Below are 7,321 nucleotides of genomic sequence, written 5' to 3'. Positions count from 1 at the left end.
AGGAGCTTGTGTCAGAATGTACATCATCGATGTCACTGTCTTAGTCCACTTGGGGATGAAGGGGAGCAAACTTTTCCCACCCCAAAATGTCTCTTTGGCATGCAAATTATTTTGTGCTGAAAACAATCAAAGCTCCAAAGACTCACGAATCAACGTGGATCTTCCTCCTAATTGCCTGAAGAGTGCAGATAGAGGGCCTGTTCCAGGACAGGAGCTGTGCTATGTGGACAGGAAGAAGCCTAGCAAAAGTTCCTCTGTGTCCCATTGTCTCTGCATAGCCTAGCAAACATCTGTTTACCAAACATTTGCTTTTCCTTCTCTAGGTCAATTGACTTCCTCCCCTTTGAGATCCCAAACTACTACCCTCAACATCTTTTGTCTATAGCTGAAGATGGTATGTTAAGGCGAAGGTTTCAGACATTTTGGTGAGTTATTCAGCTTTCCTGGGTCTCTCCCATGTATATGTATTATTAAACATTTGTTTGATTTTTCTCCTGTGAAGCTGTTTCATGTCAATTTAATTTTTAGGCCAGCCAGAAGAACCTAGAAGGGTACAAGAAAATTTCTTCCTCCCTGACAGCTGCTATAGCAAAATACCATAGACTGGGTAGCTTATAAACAATAGAAATTTATTTCTCACAATTCTAGAGGTTGGAAGTAGAAGATCAAGATGTGGGAGATTCAGTGCCTGGTGAGAGCCCACTTCTAGACAGTTGTCTTGCTGTAACCTCACATGACTAAAGAGGCAAAGGAGTTTTCTTGGGTCTCTTTTATAAGAGCACCAATTCTACTCATGAGGGCTCTTCCCTCATGACATCACCCCAAAGGCCCCACCTCCTAATACCATCACCTTGAGAGTTAGGATTTCAACATATGAATTTGGGGGAACATAAGCATTCAGTCTGTTGCCATCACTAAGCACACTATCTAGTTCCTCTGACATTTTTTTTCCACATTAAGACTTTCTCAGTGAAGGATCTAGTGAGTTGATTTGCATTCTCATGCAAGCTTTTTATTTCATCATGGACTGGCACTTTACAGAGTGTGGCCCTACGCTATGGCCTGTGATTGAGTAACACTATGTTTTATACCTATCCCATGTAAACAGACTTCAGGTGAGATTATATCAGGCATATGATGTCTTCTCTGGATTTAGTCTCCTCTTTTTGTCATCAGTATATTCCCAAACACAACCAGGTGTTTTGAGCAGGCCAAGAATCTTCAGGCTGTTCATACAGCGTTTTATATGAGCAGCTGGAAAGTGACCAACTGGTGACCCAGAAACATTTTGACATACACATTTAAACTGGTAAAAGCCAGCAGGAAATAAGGGTGATCTTATCCTTGTCTACCTCACACACTGGTAAAGTTCAATCCTGAGATTCAAAAATTATGTACCTGGTATTCAAGAATTATCTTAAATTCACAGAATAATGGAGCAATTTCCTTTAACTTTTCAATTCAAAATACAGTTACTTATCTACATTCTAATGATTTCTTGTCTTCTTTTGTGTCAGCCACTACTGGGTGATACAAAAGAGCTTCACGGTTCATAATAATTCTATTAATTAGGAATTAACTCAAGTGCTTATTCTGATGCTCTAATTCTGAAAGAACAATTCTCAGATTTATTCCAGGAAAGGTCAAAACTTCTTTTGAAATGAAAGCTTTCACAGAATCCCCATATATAAAACATATAAAGGTATAACCTCCTAATTAGAGTAAAATCAGCGGGACTGAAACCCTTTCTACCCCCAACCATCACAACCAGGAAGCACCTAAGATGCCTTCTCAGAGCCCTAAGGTTCTCTGCAACACAGTTTGAGAATCACTGTTACAGTCACCAATTTCTGGAGTATCATTTACAGACTATAGTTATCTGCAGTCATTTTCATCCTCCTTTTGAACTATAGTTAGCAATGTGCCATGAAATTGCTCATCTTTCTCCATGATTCCAACTTTAGGGTCCAATTGCCAGAAGTTCTCACATATGGTGATAAAAGGCTTATCAATGTTTAAAACATAGAACTACATGACTCAAGCTCCCCAAGCATTCCCAACAAGCATTGCCTTCTCAATTCTGCAGTACTCTTCAGCCAGAGTTCAAGAGTTTTTTCTCCTAATGTGATAACAAACAACCTCTAAAAACAAAACATAGCTTTTAGTAGTGCCTTAAGTCAAGCAGTACCACTTACTCATCCTAAATATGTTCCAGAGTTTGGACCCAAAAATATATTCTGGGGACTTCCCTGGCAGTCCAGTGGTTAAGACTCCACGCTTCCACTGCAGGGGGCACAGGTTTGATCTTTACCTAGTCCCCTAATTAAATTCTGAATCTCTAAAACTTTAACATAAATACAGTGTGTGACGTCCAGCACTTTAACCGCTTCATTTTGTCACACTCTCTCCTATGCCAGCAGGTGCTTGACAACTAAGTGGGCTCTGACGCATACCAGGCATGTTCATTCAATTATATATCACCTCTACCATTGTAACCTGATTTTTTTCCTAGAGCTTCTACCTTCATAGCATTTATGGAGAAGAAACCCTTCCTTCTTCAATATTGCTGATAAGGTCATTGTTGAAGTCTTAATATCCAGATCTGTGGATAACTCGTGTCAGAGATAATTTCTAAAGGATTTTTTACATAAGTACTATTCAAAATGCAGTCTGTAGACCAGCTTCCTGAATGTGAACTCTTTTGTTACCAGTATGTAATGCAATAAGGAGCTTGTGTCAGAATGTACATCATCGATGTCACTGTCTTAGTCCACTTGGGGATGAAGGGGAGCAAACTTTTCCCACCCCAAAATGTCTCTTTGGCATGCAAATTATTTTGTGCTGAAAACAATCAAAGCTCCAAAGACTCACGAATCAACGTGGATCTTCCTCCTAATTGCCTGAAGAGTGCAGATAGAGGGCCTGTTCCAGGACAGGAGCTGTGCTATGTGGACAGGAAGAAGCCTAGCAAAAGTTCCTCTGTGTCCCATTGTCTCTGCATAGCCTAGCAAACATCTGTTTACCAAACATTTGCTTTTCCTTCTCTAGGTCAATTGACTTCCTCCCCTTTGAGATCCCAAACTACTACCCTCAACATCTTTTGTCTATAGCTGAAGATGGTATGTTAAGGCGAAGGTTTCAGACATTTTGGTGAGTTATTCAGCTTTCCTGGGTCTCTCCCATGTATATGTATTATTAAACATTTGTTTGATTTTTCTCCTGTGAAGCTGTTTCATGTCAATTTAATTTTTAGGCCAGCCAGAAGAACCTAGAAGGGTACAAGAAAATTTCTTCCTCCCTGACAGCTGCTATAGCAAAATACCATAGACTGGGTAGCTTATAAACAATAGAAATTTATTTCTCACAATTCTAGAGGTTGGAAGTAGAAGATCAAGATGTGGGAGATTCAGTGCCTGGTGAGAGCCCACTTCTAGACAGTTGTCTTGCTGTAACCTCACATGACTAAAGAGGCAAAGGAGTTTTCTTGGGTCTCTTTTATAAGAGCACCAATTCTACTCATGAGGGCTCTTCCCTCATGACATCACCCCAAAGGCCCCACCTCCTAATACCATCACCTTGAGAGTTAGGATTTCAACATATGAATTTGGGGGAACATAAGCATTCAGTCTGTTGCCATCACTAAGCACACTATCTAGTTCCTCTGACATTTTTTTTCCACATTAAGACTTTCTCAGTGAAGGATCTAGTGAGTTGATTTGCATTCTCATGCAAGCTTTTTATTTCATCATGGACTGGCACTTTACAGAGTGTGGCCCTACGCTATGGCCTGTGATTGAGTAACACTATGTTTTATACCTATCCCATGTAAACAGACTTCAGGTGAGATTATATCAGGCATATGATGTCTTCTCTGGATTTAGTCTCCTCTTTTTGTCATCAGTATATTCCCAAACACAACCAGGTGTTTTGAGCAGGCCAAGAATCTTCAGGCTGTTCATACAGCGTTTTATATGAGCAGCTGGAAAGTGACCAACTGGTGACCCAGAAACATTTTGACATACACATTTAAACTGGTAAAAGCCAGCAGGAAATAAGGGTGATCTTATCCTTGTCTACCTCACACACTGGTAAAGTTCAATCCTGAGATTCAAAAATTATGTACCTGGTATTCAAGAATTATCTTAAATTCACAGAATAATGGAGCAATTTCCTTTAACTTTTCAATTCAAAATACAGTTACTTATCTACATTCTAATGATTTCTTGTCTTCTTTTGTGTCAGCCACTACTGGGTGATACAAAAGAGCTTCACGGTTCATAATAATTCTATTAATTAGGAATTAACTCAAGTGCTTATTCTGATGCTCTAATTCTGAAAGAACAATTCTCAGATTTATTCCAGGAAAGGTCAAAACTTCTTTTGAAATGAAAGCTTTCACAGAATCCCCATATATAAAACATATAAAGGTATAACCTCCTAATTAGAGTAAAATCAGCGGGACTGAAACCCTTTCTACCCCCAACCATCACAACCAGGAAGCACCTAAGATGCCTTCTCAGAGCCCTAAGGTTCTCTGCAACACAGTTTGAGAATCACTGTTACAGTCACCAATTTCTGGAGTATCATTTACAGACTATAGTTATCTGCAGTCATTTTCATCCTCCTTTTGAACTATAGTTAGCAATGTGCCATGAAATTGCTCATCTTTCTCCATGATTCCAACTTTAGGGTCCAATTGCCAGAAGTTCTCACATATGGTGATAAAAGGCTTATCAATGTTTAAAACATAGAACTACATGACTCAAGCTCCCCAAGCATTCCCAACAAGCATTGCCTTCTCAATTCTGCAGTACTCTTCAGCCAGAGTTCAAGAGTTTTTTCTCCTAATGTGATAACAAACAACCTCTAAAAACAAAACATAGCTTTTAGTAGTGCCTTAAGTCAAGCAGTACCACTTACTCATCCTAAATATGTTCCAGAGTTTGGACCCAAAAATATATTCTGGGGACTTCCCTGGCAGTCCAGTGGTTAAGACTCCACGCTTCCACTGCAGGGGGCACAGGTTTGATCCCTGGTCAGGGAACTAAGATCCCACATGCTGCATAGCAAGGCCAAAAAAAAAAATATTCTAAGCTTGTAGCCTACCTTAGCAATTTTGTCAAAGATTTCTCTTTTTTCTACAGAAAGAAGTTTTTTCTTAAAAGTTAACAATATTGAAGTTAGGTGTTGTTTTTCTATGTACTTTGTCCAAGATATTTCTCTCCCTGGATCTCAAAGGTCATGGAAGATGCACAGGTCAACATTTGAACTGACTTTCTCTCCTAAACATCTTACCCACTGCATAATAGCCTCTATATCAGTCTGCAGAAGCCTCTGATATTTGCCAGCTATCATCATGGTTCATTGATATTCCCAATAGTCCAAAGTTTTTCCTCTCAAAACACACAAAAATTACAATAGCTTCGACTTTATCTATTATTCATGCTATTCACTGTCTAAATGAAGCCGCTGCAAAAGTGTTTGATGTTTGCTTGCATGTTTTTGTTTTGCAGAAAAAATCTAAGAAGTGTGTGTGTGTGTGTGTGTGTGTGTGTGTTGTTTGTAGTAAGGGTGAAAAGAAGACATAAATCTTATCTGACACTTTTTCTAGAGTCCTGATCAAGAATTTGTACTGAAATCTGAATTTTCAAAAATGGTGGTAAGTTAGACATGTCTCATCTCATCAAATAGACTATAAACTCCTTGAGGATAGAAATCATGGCTTGCGTTTCTTTGGCGTTGCTGATGGTACTCAGAATAGTGCCCCCTGAGAGTACTTTTGGAATCAAATAAAATCAACCTAGAGGGTTAAATTAAGCCATAGAGCAGTTCCTACACTGTTCTTAAATCTTGCAAGTGTCCTCCTGTAATTCATTAAGTTTAGACTTGACATATAACTTACTATATGGTGTTATAATTGAATGACAAAAATGGCATTGAATGACAAAAGCCATCACTGCCTACACAGTTTTTCTACTTCTTTGGTGGACTACTGACATAAGAATTTAAAAAGTGTGACTATTGGGTATCAGGTAGGCTCAAGGATGTATTATACTACACGGGAATATAGCCAATATTTTACAATCAAAAGCCATCACTGCCTACACAGTTTTTCTACTTCTTTGGTGGACTACTGACATAAGAATTTAAAAAGTGTGACTACTGGGTATCAGGTAGGCTCAAGGATGTATTATATACTACACGGGAATATAGCCAATATTTTACAAGAAGTGTAAATGGAAAGTAACGTTTAAAATTGTATAAAAAACATTTAAAATGTTTCAAAAATAAAAAGCATTTAAGGAAAATGTGGCTAGCAGTGACATATCCTCAAACATCTGAATGGGTTAGACTTAACATTGTTTACAAGGGCAGAAATTGCAGAACTTAAAAATGAAATTGTACAGTACACAATTAGGTTTGAGATGATTAGGTGGTATCTGCGGTATTAAGTAAAATCACAAGTGTCAATAGTAGGCAACTATTTTTGCATAAACACTAATTTACAAAAGAAATTAAAATGTTAAGATGATTAACTTCTTTTCATTTATCCAAAATGAATATACCCTTATAGCACTCCACAAGGAGACAATATGCGTTTTTTACAATTTAGATTACTTACTTCCAAAAGAATGAAAGATCATCAGTGAGAACGTTGTCATCGCGTTTAGTGATGAATGCTAATCGATGAGCATATTTGCAAAGTAGCAACACGGAGACAGTAGCCTAAATATTCACCTTAAAATTCAATCAATGGCTGTCTCTTTGCACAGGGTGGCTATGGATTGCTCATCACTGACTTGTGTAGAAGGCCACATAAACATTTGTCTTATATTTTGAACGGTGAATTTGGTTGTTTTAGATATTTATGTCACCAACTTCTCTGCATCTCTCCTTGACTTACTTATGTTGTTGCTACAAGCTGCTTTTATTAAAGAGGAAACACTTTATTTTGCCTTCAAAAGCTAAAATACAGGCAAAAACTAATGTCCACCGGGATTCTATGTATCTATAGCTATTCCGTCATTGTTGCTTAGCAACATAATGATTCTTCCTATAGAGAGGTGCAAAATATATATATATATATATATACACATATATATAAGCATGTATAAAATCTTGTAAAAATGAATACCATTTAATAAACTACCTTATCGTTTCCAAACACAAAATATCTCTTTGCATACTGATATTAACATTGTAGCATATAATTTATTAATATTTTAGAAAAACATTTAGAAAGAAGTAGTACATTAAAAATATACTCTAGGGCTTCCCTGGTGGCGCAGTGGTTGCGCGTCCGCCTGCCGATGCAGGGCAC

The sequence above is a fragment of the Physeter macrocephalus genome, chromosome 5, assembly GCF_002837175.3.
Source record: "Physeter macrocephalus isolate SW-GA chromosome 5, ASM283717v5, whole genome shotgun sequence".
NCBI classification, from domain to species: domain Eukaryota; kingdom Metazoa; phylum Chordata; class Mammalia; order Artiodactyla; family Physeteridae; genus Physeter; species Physeter macrocephalus.
This window is presented reverse-complemented; position numbering follows the sequence as displayed.